The sequence below is a fragment of the Periplaneta americana genome, chromosome 11 (assembly GCF_040183065.1).
Source record: "Periplaneta americana isolate PAMFEO1 chromosome 11, P.americana_PAMFEO1_priV1, whole genome shotgun sequence".
NCBI classification, from domain to species: domain Eukaryota; kingdom Metazoa; phylum Arthropoda; class Insecta; order Blattodea; family Blattidae; genus Periplaneta; species Periplaneta americana.
The window spans coordinates 121382509-121406732 of record NC_091127.1 but is presented as its reverse complement, the minus strand read 5'-3'; the positions used below and the strand labels follow the sequence as shown (position 1 = coordinate 121406732).

Sequence of the window (24224 nt, the reverse complement as noted above, 5' to 3'; positions counted from 1 at the left end):
AAGAAATTTTAGAACAATTAGAAGTAGAGTCAGTAGAAGAAAAAATCAGCAGATACAAATTCAATTGGCTAGATCATGTACGAAGAATGGAAAATTCAAGAATCCCAAAAATTATGATGCAATATAAACCTAGAGGACATCGTCGACCAGGAAGACCTTTAAGAAGACTGCTAGATGGGGCCGAAACAGGTCTACAGAGGCCTAATTCGTGAAGGATGATGATGATGATGATGATGATGATGATTAAGACTGTTATTGTATACTTTTTGACGCCCTATTCTCCTTCTTACTTTTAGTTCGTAATTGAAAGGATTTGATCTAATGAGAGCAATATGCTTTTTTTTTTTTTAAATCGAAGGAAAGATTTTAGAACAAATTAATACATTTCAGTGTTTTACTTTACCGCGTTACATGTTATAAATCAAGATATTCTTAATCAAATAAATCGATTAACTTAAGTAGCCTATCTATGTATAGACATTGTAAGAGAAAGCTTTTAAAATTATATAAGGTGATGGAAGTTCCGATAATTCTTCACGCCTCTTAATTTTGAATAGGTCTAATGAAAAAAGAATAGAAGTGAAAGTAATAAGGTATTTGAGAAGTGTAACAGAGTATTCACTAATAGATATAAACCTAAATTAAAGTATCAAATTGGAATTACAAATATTTAAACTAATGAACATAATTAAGGAAAGCCGATAAAATTTACTAGTAAATTATGTAAGAAGAAACTGTAACACAACGATACAAATGTATGAATACAAAATCATTGGTCAGTGTATCGTAGATACATGCACAAATAAGAGTTTCGTCTTTTTGAGACCTGAATGTGTTTATAATCTTAACCAGTGATTTCTGCAGCTGATGATGGTGATAATGATCGTATTTAATATACTGTATGGATCCAGTCTTAAAACATATTCTTCTAGTTTGTTCTATCTTGTTTAATAATGAATTTAAATAAACTTAGTAGCAATTATTTTGAATATCTAGGTTACATTCATGATCTTTTAGTAATTAACCAGCAATCTATCTAAAAAATCACATTTCAGCTATTCTGATTCCTGTTAGCTTTTGTAATGGTAACACCAGAGTTCTTATTATCGTCGTCATTTTCATGCCCTGTTCGAATTTCAAAAGAAAATACATTCACTTCTTTTTGGTCTTCCTGCATGTCGATTACCTGTTGGCTGGCAGATGAATAGAATTTTTGTAGTCTAGGTCATCCTTTCTCTGTGTGTGCTGGTATATATATATATATATATATATATATATATATATATATATATATATATATATATAATACAATTTTACATGGACCATGACCCTACCGAAAAATTGTTTTCAGAATTTAAAGTCTTTAAAATATATCAAATTTATATCAATGCAATATTAAATTTTATACATAAAAATCGCACATTTTTCCGATCATATACTCACAAACACAAAACCAAAGGCATGGATACAATACGTTTGTTTGAACCCAAGTGTTTAACGAGCACTGCTTTTTATCATAGTAGTAATGTCGGCTCTAGAATTTATAACAAATTAATAAAGAAATACCCACATTCATTTACAGTAAAATTCCTTATAACCGGCACCAAAGAAACCAGGGTAGTTCCGGATACGAGATTTTGCCGGATTTTCTAATGTGGCCAAACGGACGGCCCTGTATGGCAATGTGAAGATTTAAACTTTTTTTTTTATCCAGCCAAAAGTGCCGTTGTTTTGGGTGCCGGTTACGAGGAATTTTACTGTATCTCCAACAGTTTGAGATTTAATAATGTATATATGCAATCTGTTATGAGTAACTATTAATTTTTAGGTAGTTTTTTTGTAAATTATGCATGTAACTTTATTATGTATCTAATCCTCCCCTGAGCACAAGAACACTCTTTCAGGGAAGTGCTAGAATTTTGTTAATTCACAATTTTTTTTTTGCATTATATTTTTCTAGCAATAAACATTATTTGAATGTATTCTTCACCTGACATAATTAGGAACATTAAATCCAGATGTTTGAGATGGGCAGGGTATGTAGCACGTATGGAAGAATCCAGAAATGGATATAGAGTGTTAGTTGGGAGACCGGAGGAAAAAAGACTTTTGGGGAGACCGAGACGTAGATGGGAGAATACTATAAAAATGGATTTGAGGGAGGTGGGATATGATGGTAGAGACTGGATTAATCTTGCTCAGTATAGGGACCGATGGTGGGCTTATGTGAGGGCGGTAATGAACTTCCGGGTTCCTTAAAAGCCATTTATAAGTAAGTAAACAATATTTGAATCGCTTCTGCACTTTGTAAGTTCTATTCGTAACACGTTCGACTATTACGAACAAAATCCGTACATAAATCTGATAGGCCTACTTCTTGTTATAAGAAAGGAGCCTTTAAATTTGAAGCGTTGTTCTCTATTGTCGATAAACTGTAGTCTACACTGAATTAGTGAGAAGAGAGGAAATTTATAAATCAATATCAGACAACTCAAGTTTTTCAATCAGTTTCTGAAAAGTTCTCCAGCTGTTATTTCCGAATGCGCAGCAAAACTGCAAGCGTGATATGAAACTGATTTTGAACAGTCTTTTCCAAGCGAATGTGTACATTTTGCGAGACTTCTGAAGGCCAACAGAATCACTAATTCACCAACAGAAATGATTAAATTTCTACGAAACGGTTGAAGTTTATATTTATGAATATTGACATTGTAGCCACCGGCGCGTTTGCCTGTTGATCCGCAGCTGTACTCGAGTTTGGGTTCGATACTCAGTTGGTTGAAATTTTAACGAGGTTTTTCCAAGTTTAACACGAATAGCAGGTAACCACATGTTCAAAATCTCGATCTTATCTCGCTAAATATCATTCGCTATCACCAATTACATCGACACTAAATAACCAAGTAGTTGATACAAGGATAGTTAAATAAACTCCAAAATTGTTTATATTAAAATGTATGCTGTAAGAATTTTACTGTTGTGTGTCTTGGTTCCATAAAGGAGTAACTCCCATAGTTTTGTAGAATTAAGTAAAAATGTAAATATTTTGAACTTTATTGAAAAATGAGTGTGCTTCTTGACATGAACTTGCGACACTATTCCGGCATAAATTTAATGAATATGCTGCGTAGGACATTATTAATGTGCTTTCGTTAATGCGGGCATTAAACCTGCATAATTATTCCCCCGACATATTCCTTGCGTTGTCATAAGAGTGACCTCTACGGTCAGTGATAGCAATAGAATTTATAGTAAAAAATGTATTACTTCTTCTGTTATATATTCAGAATTGTGTCCTGAGTTTGGCAAAAATGTTATATGATTTTATTCCACATATTGTCACATACAGGGTGTTAAAAACAACGTTTACAACACTTCAGGCATGATAGAGGAGGTAAAAACAAACATCTTTCTAAAGTGACAAAACTTTAGCAAATGCACCGTTTTGCCGCAAGATGGCCTGAAGGGTAGATGGCTTGACTTCCGTCACAATGCACACTGGTTAGTTCTGTTTGTACCGCTGTGCCTGCAACAATTTAAAAGGGTCCCTAACACTCTTCGTGGTGATAATTATTTTGTTTTCCTACACGACGTTCTACCAGAACTTTTAGAAAATATCTCGCTGTACATCAGAGAACGAATATGGTTTCAGTATGATGGTGCCCCTCCATACTTTGATCGTCGTGTCAGGAACCACCTAAATGCTACATTCCCCGATCGTTGGATTGGCAGGGGTGGGCCGGTACCGTGACCACCTCGATCACCGGACCTAACCCACTGGATTTCTTTTTGTGGGGAGACATGAAACGTCTTGTGTATGAGACACCGATCGATACGGCAGAAGATTTAGTTGCTCGCGTTGTTGAAACTGCACGTTATTCGAGACAATGTTAGCCTTTTTGAGCGTTGCAGACACTCCATAGTACGAAGGTGCCAGTTGTGCAATGCCTTCAATGGACGGCAGTTTGAACACCACCTCTAAAACGACAATTGGTGTTGTTCTTTATGGATTATACGAACACTTACGTACACAATAAACGGCGCATCTGCCAAAGTTTTGTCACTTAAAAAAAAGATGCTTGTTTTTACCTCCTTCATCATTCCTGAAACGTTGTAAACGTTTTTTTTAATACCCTGCATCTTAATACGAAAGATAAATGATCGATATGTGAAACATCAGAAGTAAGATGAAATATGTTGGAGAAATGTGTGGACTATTTCAGATCATCATTAAATATTTATTCACTCGCGCAGCAATCAATTCAATTACTTTATTATATATTATTGAGACAGCTTATAGGCCTACGTCATCCTCCTGAATATTCATATAGTTCGATATGTTCCGCTAGAAAAGGATCGACCTCGGAAATAATTTCAAAAGACATCACACTGTATAATATATAATATATATTGGCCATTATGTAATGAATGAAAATTTTCTTCAGACCTCGATTAGTTAGCTCTTCACTGCTACGAAACTCTTCTCAATATATTTTGCCAATACTTTTCTTCTACCTCAGTATGACTCGAAATAATTTCATATGTTCCCATAATATTCTTCCTAGTTATGTAAGAGTGCCAATTCACAGATTTATATTCTTGTGAGTTTGCATGATACTCGAAATGTTTTTACAATTTGATACGCCAATGAATAGCTGTCATTTCATGCTTTGGAACAATTTGGATGGAGTGTAATAAATGAATCAGTGCTGCAGGAATACATATATCAAGTAATCCCGCAAAATTCATTCTCGATTTAAAAGTTTTGTTAAATAATTTTGTTAAAAAATCTAGTTTTACCAATAATTTTTTTTGTGACTCAGGAAAACCACTGGTTGCGTTTGTGATTAATTTCTTTGCGTAAAAGGATACTAATTTCGACTCATTAACACACTATTCTGTAGGATCACAACTAACAAAATTGTCACAAACTTCATAGACTATTTCAACACATTCATGTGGCAAGAAACTCAGGAACTTTCTTTCTCTTCATTTTCTTTTAGTGATGTTTTTTCTGACTTTTGCTTACATTTGAACTAACACTTGTTTCCGATTAGGCCTATGTTCACCAAAACTATCGGTTTTCTTTTATTTTTTTTGTCACCACTTTCGTATAAAAATGTGTCCAATCTACCGACTACTTTTGACATTTTTCCTGCCGTTCTTGCTTTTCATATGCCGGTTTACGAAATGACATCCCATTTAATTTTGTAGGGACTTCTTTGTTTTTTGAAATTACGTGATTATTGGCGAAATAAATTGAACATTAGATCAGAATCAAGTACTTACAAACACACGTAGAAAGTTACTGAAAAATGAACTTGTTTGCCGTATACTTTCATAATCTTATAAAATCATTATACGACAATGAGAAATAAATTACTGAAATTTAATACCTACTGCGGCGTGTGTTTGTCGTGTAAATCTGAAAAATTTCAGTTTGTTTTAACGTTTAGTTTCAAGTAATTGTTGGATATAGGTTACAATCTTCGAACATAAAATAGATAGAAGGGGCAAGGCTTGCTGGGTAGTGCACCAGAGTTCGATCAGCTGATCTAGGGCAGAAGCGATATTGGATATGGAAAGGCCAATGTATGTCTAGTGGAATATGAGTGTTTTGGATTGATTTTGGCATATAAAAATTAGAAATAACGATAATATTTCGTAGGTGGTTACACTTGATGCATATTAATAACCTTACTGCAATGTATTAAAGCGCGATAACGTTATTTAATTGTGTTTATTTTGGAAAACTTGAGTCCATGTACGATTTCCTCACTGCTAGCAATTTATCTTTAAAAAAGAGCAGATTTGTGTGTGTTTATTGAATGCGCATCATCGCGCTTACGAAATCAAATACAGAAAAACAAATAGGCCTAGGCCTACTTCAAGTTACCAAATTATCCTATTCATTTCGTGTTCTTGTTTCAGTTTTGCAATCGAATCTTCAGTAGGTCTCAAGTTATTTCAACAAAGTAACTACAGTGTTCTATTAAATTTTAAAAATAGCAATGGCATATAATTGCATCCGTTCGTCTCCCTCCCACCTTGGCTATACGTCTATGGATGAACTGAAACAGTTATCTACGTGAAACTAGCGTTGAGGTAGTTCCCGTAATTTCTGAAGTGAAAATCGTTTAATTTAGAACGTTTTTTTTTTTTGTGGATATGGAGTTGATCGTATATGCAAGGCATAACAAACGCCTGAACTAACCAAACCTAACCTGTCTCAGATTCGAATGTGCAAGGTGTATAAACTGGGTACAAAGGGAACTACCTCAGTGCTAGTTTAGCCGAAAATTGAATTACAGCGCCACCAATTTTCAAAACTGTCAAGAAAATGGCATCGAAGTACTGCTCAATAATCTATAAATTTCGGCGTTGGAGTTTTCTTTATTTTCTTGTCACACTGTCAATTCAGAGGTGCACAAAGCTAGTGACTGAAGCTTCCAGTTCCACTGTCGGTAAAAAAAAAAAAAAAAAAAAAAAAAAAATAGGCTAGATGATTTATAAGGACATGAATTGATTCAAGAGCAGTTTTACTCAGGTTTGAAACAAAACCAGAATACAATGCATAAAAATGAAAAAAATGTTAGGCCTACACTGTTACTTAAATTGTTTTTATTCCAGTATAAATATCGAATTTATGAGAAATAACGTAGAAATATTATTTTCGTCTAGTTTTTATATAAATAATTAGCCATGACTTCATTTGTAAGCTTTCATTTTAACAGTACCTATTATTATTATTATTATTATTATTATTATTATTATTATTATTATTATTATTATTATTATTGTTATTATTATATATTTACTTATAAGGCCTATTGTGAGGATTTAATTATAATTTACAAGACATCCAGTTTCATTGTTACCTACAGTAGGTATAATTACCGAGGAAATTTTAAAACTCTGAAACATAATTGGTTAACATGTTTCGTTACATTTTTTCAAACATTCATTTTATGCTAAAGAGCGAAAAATCATGTTCTTTCCCTTCCTCTTTGTATAAGTAGCTGCCAGTTTGTCACCTATTCCTTTTTATGGGCTTACATAATTATATTTTTTTATTAATCTGTAAATTAAAGTATTATATATAAAGTATTATATAAATACACGGTAGGCCTAGGCCTATATTCCAGTTTTACTAGTAAATAAACTTGCCGAACTTACGAATAATTTCTAAAATGCAAGGTTCGATAGAGCCCTCAAGATGTTAATCACAAAATCAAAGCTATTATATTTAATATTTCAGTAAGACACAACTTTACTTTCTCACACTATTATAGTTTTCAAATCAATAAAAGTTACATAACCTATGTTTTCACTCCCCCCAAATGAAGGGCACTTGTCAGACAAAGAAGTGCAAAGTACTCTCAAGTGACGTAAAGAAATTGTCATGATTAACCATTTTTTAAAAACAATAGTGTCCTTCCTTTTCTCAACTCCTTTGTTTCAATCTCACTTAATACATTTTCAGTAACTTGTAACTGAAATTTCCTTATTAAAACGTCGACAGTAAAAGTATCCCACATTTTCATAAGACATTTATAGCAGGCTTATCTTTAAGTTATTTCATGTTGTATTATAAAACAAGCCATTAAAACAAGACACTTGTTCAATTAGGATCTACCGAAACATTTTTTTTATCTTAATACATTCTAGGATATGCTGTCATATCCGCAATCATTGCAATAAATTGCTTGTTCGTAAGCATACTGTGTAATGTTTTGCCCGAGATCAGCTGATCTGAGAGAGCTGTTATTTTGGTGCCACATTCATCCGGTAGAGTAACATTGAGCGCCCTCTCTATTTACTTTAATGCTCGAAGGTTACAACAGCGGTTCCCAATCAGCTAAACCTAGTATCACTTATGTCTATTTAGCATCTAGCATCTCGATGTTAGCACAATGCCCAAATCTAACACAATTACGATTTTTCCTTAGATCATTAACACATAATTTATTTCTCTACAAAGGATTTATATACCGGTACTGTATGTATCTTGTAGACTGATTGACTATAACTCTTTAACGGGTCGACCGATTTTCATGAATCAAAGTTTTATCGGTTCGTCTTCGCTTTCTATCATAATATGAGGAAAAAAGCCAAAAAATGAATATAATAATAAGTTTTCAAAACAGGAACCACACTACGGTACATCTACCTGCTCCGTCAACATCCAGGTACGCCGTACCACCGTTTATTTAACCTGGGCTCACCCTATCCAAATCTACAAGCGAGATAGTGCATCTCAGCGGGCCTAACTGATCTCTACAGACAACGTATCCCCGGCCTTGGAACGGAGATTTCCCTAGTGAAAGTAGTAGCTCAGGTCGGATGGAATAGTCGACCTGGTTGGCGAGTTGGTATAGCGCTGGCCTTCTATGCCCAAGGTTGCGGGTTCGATCCCGGGCCAGGTCGATGGCATTTAAGTGTGCTTAAATGCACAGGCTCATGTCAGTAGATTTACCGGCATGTGAAAGAACTCCTGCGGGACAAAATTCCGGCACATCCGGCGACGCTGATATAACCTCTGCAGTTGCGAGCGTCGTTAAATAAAACATAACATTTAACATTTCATGGAACTAGATTTAGCATAATTTAGTCTATTTAGCATCTAGCATCTCGGTGTTAGCATAAGGCTGAAATCTAGCATAATTATGATTTTCCTCGATTCATTTTTTTTTTCGTTCTTAAAGATAAAAAAGATCATGAGGATTATATGAATATTTTTTTATCTTAGCTGTATAATTTTCAATGGACATGTAGCCTATGTGCTTCTAAAAAGTATATGTTTTTGTGTTTTGACACTGGCCAATGAGGGAAACGAGTGGGATGTCCATTGAAGATTCCAAGTTGGGGATGTAAGAGGTAATAATTATCTCGAAGCATTTTGAAGGTGACTGACAACATAGTTCTGTACTTTTTCGTATTACTCATGTCTGAGGAACTTGATTCGTAGCAGTAGACTAAGTTTGTGAAAATATTCAGAAAACATACAAAGTCAATACCGGTATCTTGCAAGTTTGAAAAATAATCACTTATTTGTCCAAAAATAAGAAATATTAAAATTACTCTCAAGGCCTTCTGAATCCTGAATATCATATATTCAAATTGTAAGCTACATTTGATTATCTCAGGTAATATTGCTTTTAATTCTTAAAAAAAATATTATTTAACTGTAATGGCTTTAAAATGCCTGAGAAGTCACATATGTCATTAAAATGTGTTTTGAAAATTTTCGAAGATTTACACCTATTTCGTATTTTTGAAAGAAACCATATTTCGCATAACTAGTGTCTCTGGTAGATTACGATTCTTTTGTGTTCAATAATGTTTGCTCTGAGGACCACGTGTTGTTGCCTATTGGAAATCGCTGGGTTAGAATCTTGTTGCAAATTTGGTGTCTTAATATGCAAAATAAATATATCTTATTATCAACGTAAGATTGCTAATTATTTAGGACTAGATTACTAGATACGTTGTATCTTCATTGAAAGTGTTTCCAGTGTCACAGTTATTGAAGTACAGTCGTTATAGAAATATAAAATTCAATACAAGAATAAAAACTTTTTCCCCCCGAAATTTTGCCGACCAGAAATCCCGCTGTCTCTAGGCATGTGCTTACTCGACCTGTAGTATAAATATGCTACTGGGAATGCTCTTATAGGAAAGTAATCAAAGTTTGTACAAAAAGTATATATATGTGCAGACCTCTGTACAGAGATTAATACAAATCTGTTAACCGGGAGAGAAGTTGTTAATTTTGTCTAAATGCATCCCTGTAAAGAGGTAGTTACTCTTGTTGTTTAGTCAACTGTTATGAAGAAATTGTAAAGGTAAGCGTTCACTACATCGTATCGCACTCATCGGACGAATCGCACGGATCGGAAAAAGACTATCTTTGCTGTAATTGTTATGTAACCGCGTTCACTACATCGTATCGCACGCATCAGCTATCGGTAAATCCGTCCACGTTTCTCGGATGAGCAACTTTCCCGATGCGTGCGATCATGGCCTTCTTTAATAAATAAATTTTAATTGCTCAACTGTTACTATTATGTTGTGTCATGTTCAATATCGCGCCACAGTGGCAGACGGAAAACTTATTTCGCTTGTATAAAACTGGGAATAATTATATATTTTGAGGCATTCCCATTACAGTAATCAAGTCGTTTCTTACATAAATATTATGCAACCAATATCCTTTTTAATATGCAAACCAAGAAATTTGGTTGTTGATGATTCTAGTACGGGTATATTGTTGATAGTTGTGTCTAATGTTTCAGAAATTAAATTTGAAGTGGTCTTAAATTGAATTATGTTGGTTTTATTAATATTTAATGCTAGTTTATTGGCTGTAAATCAGTCATGAGTTTTAAGGAGAATTGTTTCTGTTTTATATTTGAATGTGGCAAAGTTGTCTGTAATTATGATATTTGTGTCATCTGCAAATTGTAGAGGATAACCTGTTCCTTTTAATACCGGGCCACCAACGTTTTCTACTGAATTATTCCATATTCTTATGTATGTATATTAATTTTAATTAATCTTTTCTTCCTCCCTAAAAATTATTTTCTGTGTTGTCACATAGAAGGTTTCATAAAAACTACGATATTTAATGTAACCAATATCTCTTTCTTTTTTCCTATTCAATTAATACATAAGCATGAAACAATTACAATTTCTTTTTCGCTATCACTCAGAATTAGTAGACCTAACCTCAAAATTCCTCTGTTTTCAATGTCAATACCGTACGACATATGTTTTAAACCAAACAACTGATAGAGAATCCGATAATGCGATGAGTTAGAGCCGTTACAGTGAACGCTTTAAAATATCCGTTTCGTGCGATTCGTCCGATGAGTGCGATACGATGTACCTTAAAAGATCCTACACTGTGTTGTTGATGTAAGTCTTTATAATACTGTATTTCTATAAACAAATCATGGAGATATTTCATTAATTGTAGAATTTGTCATGTAAATGCTTTACGGTTGTAAAAAAAATATTCAAATTTGACATTATTTTTACAGGAAATTATTAGCTATTTTAATATACTGAAAAGTGTTTTAAAAAGTGTAATGTATTATATAAGCTTGAAAAATTTTGTTCATTTAGTTTTCATAGTAGCTGAGATATAAAAAAAATGAATTTCACTAAATTTATGCAGGCCAAAGGTGTATCTACCCACTTAAACAGTAAGGAGTATCGAAACGTTGTAGACATTCCATATCACCACAAGGTTCACACACTGTGGCCTATAGCACAATACAACCTTTGTGAAAGCCTAAAATTACATGGAATTTCTAAGTACTCATTTCATGAAACATATGAATTTCTTTTTTAATTTTCAAAATTATTATTTCTTGAATAAAACTATAGAACGTTTACAAATAGTCCTACTTCTAATTAGTGACCGTAATGGAGTGCGGCACTCTTCCTAACGGATAAGTGATGGTAGCAGTATACATAATGAACGTCAATTAAGGGGTTATGCACAGCTTACAGCAGTAAAAGTTTTGGAAATATTCAACATTTTTTCCTCCATTACTGTATCTTGTACAATAATGAAAATTGGTATGTGTAAAACACTGTCCTTCTGCTATATGAAAAAAAATATATTTACGATTAAAAAAACATATATATATATATATATTTTTTTTTTTCAAAATTCAAAACGGTGGCAGTTCACTGTGTAGTGAAGAAGCGTTTCCCTCATAACTCATAAACTTGTTAACTTTTTTATGTTCTCTCTCTTTTATTTTATTGCTGAAACTCATGTTTACAATATCATGTTCTTTCAACTACATTCTTCAGTGAACAATATATATATATATTTTTTTTAAATTTTGTGTTAGAAGAAAATAGTACTGATATTTGACTATTTTTAGAATGAATTTATTTTTTATCAGACAACCTATCAAAGGTAGAGAAATGATTTTGTATAATATTGTAGACATGACATGCATAAACACACACAAAAAACTTCATCATAGAATGCTGGATAGTTTTTGAGTTATGAGGGAAAAGCTTCATCACTGCACAGTGAACTGCCACCATTTTGAATTTAGAAAAAGTATGTGTAAATAATTTTTTTAAATCGTAAATATATTTATATCATGTAGCAGAAGGATAGTGTTTTAAACATACTAATTTTCATTATTGTACAAGATACAGTAATGGTGGAAAAAAATGTTGAATATTTCCAAAATTTTACTGCTTTAAGCTGTACCTAAGCCCTTAATGTGTATTGAAGTTATAACCAGAAAGTAGTTCCGGAACGGTAGAAATATCTAATTTCATTACACAGTTGAAATTCTGCATATTACATAGCGACGCAGTCGGTATCGTACAAAGTTTCCATGTATGCTTTTTTCAAAATAAATTTCATTAGTATTTCTAAATAATTAAAAAAAAACAGTATCGAATACTATCTGAATAAAATTAAAAATTAAAGGAAGTAAACACCTCTTGTTAACATTAGCGGTTTCCAAAGACCAAGTAATGAATCAATTAATTTACATCTGTTTCCTAATTATATAATCAAGAAATTGTTTCTAACTTTTGGAAACATTTAATTTAAAAAACTTAAAATTGTTAAACGACACGTTAAAAGTGTTAAAATTTTTAAAAAAGGTTATGTACCTTAGACAGACGGCCCGTTTCGACGCCGGTGCTGTGTCATCTTCAGTGTCTTACGAACTACTGTTGTTCCTGTTGATCTTGCATTCTACTTTCTTGTTATACTTTGAACGTGTCGTTTAACAATTTTAAGTTTTTTAAACAAAGTGTTAACGTGCACCAGAATTAATGATTTAATTTCACTTGCTGCTCAAGTATTAAACATTACACCCTTTTCCAATTACCGTCTAAGTCAAAATAGTGTAATATATAAATGTTTAATATTTTTTCACTAATAACAAATTACATTGAATCAATTCAAAATAAAATTTAGAAAATTATACTTTTCAAATTAAAGAAAAAGTGTTACTTACATTTCTTAAAATTAATATTTTGAAAATTCTACCTAAGTGACTAAGTGACGAATCTAATACTACACACTTCATATATTTTAATACCACACATGATAAAATTACATATGGAGGATGGAACCATAGCGAAGTGTCAAAACATTGCAAACATATCATTTTTGTATGATTTTTAGCAGTGTAAAGTTCACACGATCCAAGGACGTGAAAATTTAGGGTTACAGAAATTTCTATGTATATTTTTCCTAAACATATTTAAAATATCTTCAGCTATGTTAATTAAGAATTGAAGGAGGTAGGCAATATTTGCCATTACGCGCGTCAAACTTAACGCAAACAGACTGGTCCGTGCTCGCGGGTGTCACTCGATGGACTCACCTGAGAGCGCTGTGGGCGGCACGTGGTGGACGTCTCCAGAAGTCGAGGATCGAGGTTCCGCTCGTAGCCGAGGATGCGAAATGCCGCTCTGTGTGTTGTGGATGATTGACCCGAGCACCCGCCTCGCGGTGGATCATGGGACGCACACAAGAACAACAAGAAGGTCTCCGCGATGACGTTGCACTGGACTCCCGATATCATCTGCAGCTCGTTCACCCATCTCCAGGGATGTGGAAAGTGGTTCCCATCTGAAACCACATCCCTAATCTGTTTTTAATTGGTTATAGTGTATCAATTGCAATGATTTTCTTTTGCGCTCAGTGGATTGAGGGAAAATCCCGAAAAAAACCTCAATCAGGTAACTTGTCTCAACCAAGATTTGAAATTGAGCCCGCTCGTTTCACAGTCAGGTATGCTAACCGTTGCTCCACAGCGGTGGATCCTAATCTGTTCCTCTATACTGTCTTATGAGGGATTCCTTTGTACTTCAAATAATTTTGTTCAAAATTAAGACTGTTATGGAGGTCGACGATTTAAATTTTATTATTATTATTATTATTATTATTATTATTACTATTATAAGCAGTGAAAAATATAGTGGGACTGCGTTGGTGTTAATGCAGCTTCTCTGGGTACCGCTTTGTTACTGTTAGCTTAAACAAGTTTAAGCCCCCTCACCACGACAAGGTGAGTACCCACGAGGGACGGGAAAATCTCAGAAGTCATTTCATACCATGTTCATCCTCCTCCAGTCTTGACACTGAATTGCTAGCTATTGATGCTGCTCTTCAGTTTGTTACTCAAATTTCTGAAAACATCTATTTGCATATTTACCGAGTCCAAGGGGGCTATATTTAATATAATTAAATATGTACCAAACCTATATGCACATACTAGAATTATTCAAATTCAAAAACTACTAAGTAAAGTAAAAAAATTCCAAAAGGAAATAACATTTCAATGGATATCGAGCCATTGTGGTATACCTGGAAACGAGAATGTCGGTAATATTCCAAACAGGCAACATATTTGCAACCGAGACTTCTTCAAGTGATATCTCTATCCATTGCTTTTGCTTCAGTAAAGTCTCATTTTATAAACCTATGGATCAACACTTGGTTCTCTTCCGACAAAGAAAAAATTTTACAGTCTGTACAAAAGAAACCAAATTACCTGGAAATATACAAAAACTTGCCCAGACATATTCAAATATTTTTAACAAGAGCCAGAGCAGGTCATTCATTCATTCATTCATTCATTCATTCATTCATTCATTCATTCATTCATTCATTCATTCATTCATTCATTCATTCATTCATTCATTCATTCATTCATTTTATTCCATAGATCTTACATGAGCAATGAAGCTTTAAGATGTGGAACAAGTCAAAATTTTACAATATTATAATTACAATTTTTACAAATTTTTACAGTTTTACAATTTAGTAATTTTCTACAATTTTTACAATTTTGTGTAATTTTTTACAATATTTTGGCGAGATGTAGTGAGATGAGGTGAGGTCCGAGGATTCGCCAAAATATTACCCGGCATTTGCCTTTCGGCTGGGGAAAACCTCGGAAAAACCCAACCAGGTAATCAAATCAAAGGGGGGTAATCAAATCAAAGGGGTTGATGCCGAGGACTCGCCATAGACCATCCGGCTTCAATCCCACGGCAGGATCCAACCCAAGCCCGAACGCAGCTCCGGATCAGCAGCCCAGCGAGTCTGCTGACTGAGCTACATCGATGGCTCTACTAAAAGTATACACTACATAGCCAATCGGATTATTAAATTTACAAGCGCAAACGGTCATTCATCAGTTGAGCTATATGTATAATACAAAACAAGTAAGTTAATTAAATTTAAGCCATAATCAATTCAACCAGTTGTGATATACAGAAATTGATAATACATATCATGCAAACTACTTCAAATTACAAACACAAAGACAATTTATCAATAGCTATATAGATTACTATTCAATTTAAAGCATATACAATTCATCGGCCAAAACTATACAAATATATACAGTACAAAGTAAGCAGAATAATTTAATTTACAAGCATACTTTCATTAAGCTATACAAATTTGTGCAATTAATATCAAGTAGATTAATTCAATTTATAATCATAAACAATTCATCAGTTGAGCTATACAGACTACCATTCAATTTACAGTAGGCCTATATACAATTCATCATTAGAGCTACACAGACTAGTAATCATTTTAAACGCATATACAATTCATCACCCAACCTATACAAACATATACAGTTAAATTAGTTCAATTTACAAACTTATTTTCGTTAAGCTATACAAAAATTGTACAATTCATATGAAGTAGATTAATTCAATTTATAAGCTTAAACAATTCATTAGTTGATCTATAAAGTATACTATTCAATTTACAGCACATACAATTCATCAGTTATGCTAAACAATTGTATCTACACCGATTTCACATTTCTGATAATCCTACTTGTGTGTGATGTAATAATCATGATGAAGATCTGGAACACATTCTTCTATACTGTCCATTCATAAACCACAAAAAAGTAAATTAAAATCATCAGTACCGGTTGCAGAAGCTGCAGTATATATTGACTACACCCCAACTCTGGCTACTAGCAACAGGCATCTAAGCTTATAATGAACACCGATCATTTTTTTTTTTTTTTTGTAATTTCAGAAATATTGATTTATTTTTATTGCTATATACAGTCCTTAACATGCTAATGGGAATAAAATATTTCAAATATTTCATTTTATTGCTTTAGCAATTGACAATTTAGATCACTGTTGCCTGTGAAGTCAAAATTCATATAAAAAAAGAATTTTATTCCTCATAAGACTGCGAGAATTAGTATTAAATTCTCAGTTGAGTTGGAATTTACAATCATGAAACAAGTTTCATAACCTGTTTTCTTTATCCTAATTTTAAGTGTGGTAAAAGTATTTTATAAAGTGAAACATACCTCGAAATATTGTGTAAATCACAAACAATTTTTGTTACGTTTGTGATTAATTAACTTTGAAAGTACATAGATGAATTTTACTACACTAGTTAAAAGAACTGACGAGTGTTTCTTTAATTGCAAATTAGATGAGGACAGGAACTGGGCCCCTGAAATCTGTTTTGCTCCATGTAATTTTATTCTATTAGCCTAATTGGTTGGCTAAAAGGTTCCCGTCATATGTCTTTAACAGTTCCAATGATATGCCGGGAACCTAAGGATCATTCAACAGATTCTTACTTTCTAGGAACCACAGATCACAAGATTATAGAGAACTTGTCAGCGAGCTGATTCAGAACTATAACGTGATGGGGTGTAATGTATATCTCAAAATAACTTCTTGGATTCTCATCTATTTTTTTCTTTCCTCAAAACCTTCGGGTAGTGAGCGACGAACATGGCGAGCATTTTCATCAGAATTTTTCTGAAATGGAAAGGCGCTACTAGGAAAAATAGAGCCCAAATATTCTGTCAGACTACTGCTGGACGCTCAAAAGAGATGTTTCTCAAGCGAAGTATAGCTTAAAATAAATTTCACGCACATTTTAAGTAAATATGATTTTAGGTAAAAAGTTAGAAGGGATCAATAAATTACTAGAAAAGTCTGAAGTACATTACATATAATTACTCGAAAACCCTGGGAGATAGAAACATTTTGAAAACATCTGAAATTAGCACGAAAAATGCTATAAGAATTACCCATTCCTTATCTTTTATCAACAGTAATCTCACTAGAGGTTTTGATTTATCTAGAGAAAATCAAAACTCTAGTAGGATTTAATTGACTATTACACGATTAGAAGAAAGTATATAAAGATTAGAAGTAACGAAGTACTCCAATACAATAAAATATTAACCTTCTACTGGTACTGCTTTTTAAATGTACGTTAACGGTATCTATTCGTATGGGTCTATATTAACCCATAGATGTCAGTTGAGGGTTAATTGACTTACGAAAATACAACTGTCTTCAAATGTATTATTGTATCATCTCAACATGACAAATATTACGCCAGATGGCAGTAGTGTGTTATGATTAGCTGTTTTCTTGTTATCAGTTGTGCCAACTATGAAATCTTCATTGAACTCTGTGGACGGTTACTAGTCAAGAAGGCTTTGTTGATTCAGTTTCATTTTTTTAAACAGTTGCATTCCACTTCAATTATCCGGATCCCAGTAATCAACGTCACTTGACAGATGATTTTCATTAAATCTTAGTATCTGATACGTATCCATAATATCATATAGCAGAAGCTATAACATAACTTAAATTGGCCACCGGCGTGGCTCAGTCGGTTAAGGCGCTTGCCTGCCGGTCTGAAGTTGCATTCGGGCGCGGGTTCGATCCCCGCTTGGGCTGATTACCTGGTTGGGTTTTTTCCGAGGTTTTCCCCAGCTGTAATGTGAATGCAAGGTAATCCCTGGCGAATCCTCGGCCTCATCTCGCCAAAATATCATCTCGCTATCACCAATTTCATCGACGCTAAAATAACCTAGTAGTTGATACAGCGTCGTTAAATAACCAACTAAAAATAAAAAAATAACTTAAATTATATAAACAAGTGTTAGAGAAGTTTTAACTGGGGATGATGAATTAAACAAGGAAAGTTTTAATTAACGATGATGAAATAAAAAATAAACATGAATAATTCTGAAAGGAACAATTATTGAAAGTACGATTTTCAAATTTGAATGTTTTAGTGGTTGGTGGTTCAGTTGATGTTATATTGGACATGTGCGTAAAAGAAGTGGAACTCGTTGATGTACATGGTGTATCCCTCAACTTATTCAGGATTTCCGAATGGTGCTCTTCATTTATTTGTAAATAGGGTTTAAGGGAAGATGCATAGCTATGGCCAGTCATCTTTATTAATTCTAGTTCTTGAATGCCAATGTGAGTCATATTTGAAACTGCTGTGCATCGACTGTAGTGGTTTGTAATGTTCTGTTTTTTTTTTTTTTTTTGACGTCCAGACCAGTGCAGTTTGAAATTTTGGCAAACAAAGAAACAAATGCTAGGGTAGTGATAAAAATAAATAAATGCTAGGGAAGCGATAAAATTAAACAAATGCTAGAGACGCGATGAAATTGTGCGATAAGCAGCCATGATTGGTTGAAAGACGTCCTTTCGTAGCGTTTTATTTGTCAAAAGTAATATGACGTAGTAAAAGTGTAATTGTCAAAAAAATATGTTTAATTTTGTTGACCAGTGTTATGGAAGGTAATATTGAGATACTGTGTATAATACGAGGAGAAGTTTGAAGAAAAAGCTGTTTACTAGTACATTGGGCATCGGTATTCAGTAAAATGAAAGTGGCAGTATTTCACCTGTGTATAATAACAGGGCTTTTTAAGTTTGCGAATTGTTGGCCTCGTAAATCAGTTGCAGACAGGACAACAGCCTTCCCCTTATGCTGACCTACTCGTGGGTTACCTGAGGCACCCTCTTCAACCAGTCGGGGGTGGGGGTTCCTTGCCATCTTTAGAATTAAATAACTTTCATGCTATAATAAAAACCTCGTAAAGGGAAACACCGCCTTGATCTAGGATCACAGGACGGCACGCCGAAACCGCGTTCCGCGCAGACAAGAAAATTGACCCAACCCCTTCCAAGCCACAGAAAACTACTAACCAATTGACGCAGGGATGTTTTAGATGGGTTCCCAATAGACGGAGAACATTTATTGTAGTATCTTTTTTGTACGCCAGTTCGTCGGTTCTTATGATCCCAGTAATAGATGAAATAAGAAACTGAATGTTTGTTTCCAGCCAGAGACTACTGTTAACATTTATAGTGGTTTTGGGACAGGTTTTTATTAGTGCTGTTGATCGATAAAAATAATTAATCGATTAACTATTTGAATTTAATAGATTAATCGGGTTTTGATCGAGTTGAAAAAATGTTTTAATCTACTGCAATACAAAATTATTGTTAAATTTAACTGTGATAAGCATAAGTATTAAATTAATATTGTATATCTGTATATATATATTGTATCGTTATATTACAAAACAACTATTTTAATTACTTACTAACATATTTATTATGAGGCTTATAATTTATTGTGTCAATTTCTCCGGGAATTTTTGAGACAAAAACTTAAATAACAAAAAGTATGAAGACTCACCTAGTTAATACTGCTTCATCCATGATTTTAAACATGTGAGTACATTCAAATGCTCCGAATTAAGTGTCGCTCTACGTTTAGTAACAATGTTTCCTGCACCACTAAACACGAAAAAAAAAACTTTTATTTTCTGTCAAGCAGTTCTCCACGATCGTTCAATTCAAATCCAAACGTTTCACCGAGTTTACCTCTCAAATTCTCATATGACATAATGGAGTTTACACTTTTCACAATCCACAGAAAAGTGTCTTTTTTTTTTCTTTATCAAACTAAACACACAACCTTCATATACAAACTCAGTACAGAAACTGCAACTGCAAAACTGCATCGGTCGAAACAGAAGACTGAACCCTATTGTAATCGAATTACCAGCTTTTGAAAAGAGAAGAAGGTAGTTACGCTCTCACTTGCACACAGTGTAGACATGGCCATTTTAAAAGGAATGAGGGGGACGAATCCCAGAAAAGTATGTATTTCATATGCTAGGAAGATGAGCTGACAACAAGGTGGAAGTTTTCTTGGAAAATCATAAAACTTAATAAGGGTTTCGCATTGTGTTTCATCTTTAAATAGAGGTAGACTAGGTCACTGTCCTCATATTTCCACCCTTTCTGAAGTGTTTGTGCAAATATTTTCCCTACTGCACCTGGCTTACAGTTAGAAAATGACAGTACTCTTGTGATTTTAAGTAAGCAATTTCCAAGAGAGAAATATAGTCGGAATTTTTAATATGAGTTTATATTAACAAAATAATAATTAATATCACCTACAACAGATTAATTTTAATCGACTCGATTATTTGATTAAATATATTTTATCTATTAATCTTACAACAGAAACTGATCGATTAATCGATTAAATTCCACAACACTAATTTTTATCCTAATATTTCGGTTTGCTCTAAAGTCTAACGCTTTCACCCTAACTTTGTCACGATAGCTACTTCACCACTTCATCGATTCTGAACAAACTGCAATCTTAAGGATTTGCTATTTTATTTATACATTTTTGAACGGAACTGTGAGACAATAAAAACTATACGTGTTTTAATCAAGGTAGTATAAATAGGCCTGTGTTTTAATAACATAAGCAACCGTTCATTTGTAAAGTGTATTACTCTGACAGAAGAAAGAAATATGAGTTACAGATTTATCCTTTTATTCTTTTAGCTCCTACAAAAGTATAGATAGATAAAGACAGACAGACAGGTAGATAGACGGATGGACAGACAGATTTCTCGAGGGCTGGATTCTTGCACTTAGAGGCCATTTACACCCATTGAACGCCCAATACGGGAGGATTGTCTAAGTCCGACGGAAGGCCAGGGTGGCATTCGTGAATCCGAAACAGACAGGCGGGCCGTTCTTCCTAGGCCCTGCAGATAAGGTCCCATCATCTACTAACGAGACCGATCTCACAGCCCTGAGCCCCAAGTCCTTCGAACCAAGATCAGCATCGGAAACTCCAGTTATCATTCCAGCCTATTTTTACTATTACAGAATGATGATAGATGAATTGAGGAGAAATTGGCGAGTGTTGGTGGAATTAAAGAGGGAAACGGGAGTACTCCGAGAAAACTCCTTTGCAACATCTGTTTTCTCCACCACAAATTCCACTCAGGCATGACCGAGGATCAAACCCGGCCGCCTAGATGGAAGACCAGCGCCCTTGCACTGTACCACTGACGGCACGAAAGTACAGAACTTCTGTGATGATAGGAATGATGATTTCTATAGTAATTGCTCACGGCAATATACGTATTTGTGTGGCTGTGACAGCAATGGAAGAAATTGGTGCCACAGATACAACATATACTGGAGTGGGCAAAAGTACTGGCATATTCAGCCAAAAAAAATTAATGCAAAACCACCACTTCTATACTCAACATTAAAACCTGAAACTAACTCCGATTCGCCCTCAGCAAAATCAAAAGGAGTTCGGTTAATTTCAGCTAAACAGGAAGTAAATCAAATCATTGACAAAGGAAATGTAAAAAAAAAATATATATTCTTACAATAGAACTATTAAATAACAATACGAATGGCAATAAGAATAAGAATTCAAGACATATATAGAAGAATAAAATTAATAAAGTTCATTTTCTTAAAGTGTTCAAATAGGAGTCAAATTTGCCCAACCGACTGTGACCGAAACATTAAAATAATTCCATTTACAGAGTGTTCAAGAAATATCATTTAAGAATATAATTATAGTTGACTCGCTATGGTGGTTAGCATCTGCAGTAAAGCAGGAAACTCCATCGATACACGTGAAAATCATTAATAATACATGAACTGCATGTCTGTTGCAATGTACAGTCTTTCTGCTGAGAGTCTCGCAGGGACGGACGAGTTGTCACGGAACTCTGTCACATTGTTCATGATGCTGATGTCTTTGAATGAACTTATATACAAAATCGCAATTGTTTTGTTATTGACAGTTGGTCAAAATTAATTTGCCTTCAGGGTATGCGTTAGAGTCGCGCATGACCGATTACGAAAAATAGAAATTATATATTGCTATTGAACGCTATGTATTGTGGGTCCCTATCACCACGGCATGGCGCGTCCTCAGGTTGCGGATCGAGGAGACGGCCTCCAGATATGGAGGGTAGCTGTGAATATATTGAATAAGCAGTCGCGGACAGCCGATGAGGGGTGGTCCTCCAGCTTGGGTGTTGGGCGAAGGGCTAACGACCCATCACCGTAAAAACAGCTTGTTACGAATCCTCCAAATAAGCCTCGGAATGGGACTGATTCTCTGGCACGACCACAGCAAAGGAATAAGGTATTGAGATCCCGAAAAGACAAAGTATATGATTATGTCTCGTGACGAGAATATTGTACGAAATGGAAATATAAAAATTGGAAATTTATCTTTTGAAGAGGTGGAGAAGTTCAAATATCTTGGAGCAACAATAACAAATATAAATGATACTCGGGAGGAAATTAAACACAGAATATATATGGGAAATGCCTGTTATTATTCGGTTGAGAAGCTTTTATCATCCAGTCTGCTGTCAAAAAATCTGAAAGTTAGAATTGATAAAACACTTATATTACCGGTTGTTCTTTACTGTTGTGAAACTTGGACTCTCACTTTGAGAGAGAAACATAGGTTAAGGGTGTTTGAGAATAAGGTGCTTAGGGAAATATTTGGGGCTAAGAGGGATGAAGTTACAGGAGAATGGAGAAAGTTGCACAACACAGAACTGCACGCATTGTATTCTTCACCTGACATAATTAGGAACATTAAATCCAGACGTTTGAGATGGGCAGGGCATATAGCACGTATGGGCTAATCCAGAAATACATATAGAGTGTTAGTTGGGAGGCCGGAGGGAAAAAGACCTTTAGGGAGGCCGAGACGTAGGTGGGAAGATAATATTAAAATGGATTTGAGGGAGATGGGATGTGATGGTAGAGACTGGATTAATCTTGCTCAGGATAGGGACCAATGGCGGGCTTATGTGAGGGCGGCAATGAACCTCCAGGTTCCTTAACAGCCAGTAAGTAAGTAAGTAAGTATTGAACACCTGGCGCTATAGTCAGTATGCAAACCTCTCCCATATCTCGGTGTGTCTCAGGGTCTGTTTATCGAATATTCGAATTGTTTCTCATTCTGTGCGGATGGACGGCAAAGGCAGACTACACTGAGCCATGCAGGAGTTAAATACGCGTTTATTATCTTGCAGGCCTACCATTTAATTGATAACTTTCATTTCTGTACTGTTTACGATATTATACAATTTCTATAATTCCGAAAATAAGCTATGTAAGATAACTGGTCTAAATTTTACCGAGTAACCACATGCATGCAATTAATTTTTTAAGAAATTCACATAAAGTAGCCATTCGTCCATTGCAATTGCTTTCAATGTTGTTTTGTCATTTACAAAAATCAGAATTTATAAATATTTTAATTATATAGGCTTATATAAATTGTCATATTACTTGCTTCTCAAATATTCAACAGCAGAACTGTAATTAAAATTAGTAGTACATGTGGTACATGTCTGTCCCTATTCAAAAAACAGTGTTATTGACTTCGAACCGGCGAGATACATACTGTATTATCTTAACAGCCGTTTCCATTAATCCTCTTGAAGAATTCATTCGTGGTTGTTTTGCCTTTGCTTATAAATAATTTCCGATGAGAAGAAATTATAAGTGCTTAGAGCACATATTTGATCCCAAAACATAAAATTTTTTATGTAAAAATAATTTCTTTTATTATACTGTGTTACGTTAATTTTACGTGACGCATATAGATATTTTTAAGTTCCAAAATTTAATTTTTGTATAAAGGTTTCATTTAACTGCATAGATTTACAGTTAGTAGATCTAAATAATTTTTTACATAAATATTACTTCTCGTTCTGCCCATTTCCTTTAATGCCTAGGGATATGCTAATTTCGTGGAGCACTTAGTTTGTATAAATTAATTTTGTAAATTAATTTATTAGGACAATGGATATCTTTCGGACATGATTGTCTCAATATTTTTTGTTTGGTTTCATAATTATGTAGTAATTAAGTTGTTAGAAACTCTTCTGGCTATATCTACAGCAGAAATTTTCTGACAGATTTCCAGGAACACCGGCTCCACATCGTAATGCAGTTGGTGCACTTATCTATACATTTCGTGACACACGTTCACTAGTGGATGCCTAACGGAGTGGGAGATAATCTAAACTGACCGAGGA

General features: G+C 34.2%; 1 protein-coding gene across 2 annotated transcripts in view; it reads right to left on the bottom strand.

Moving 5' to 3' along the window:
- LOC138709303 (insulin-like growth factor I) overlaps positions 1–24224 on the bottom strand; it is a 137862-nt gene that overhangs the window by 33804 nt on the left and 79834 nt on the right. For both annotated transcript variants that reach the window (XM_069839977.1, XM_069839979.1), the window contains exon 2: positions 13377–13624. The gene's annotated coding sequence lies outside the window, so the exon portion shown is untranslated. The remainder of the gene's footprint in view (positions 1–13376; positions 13625–24224) is intronic.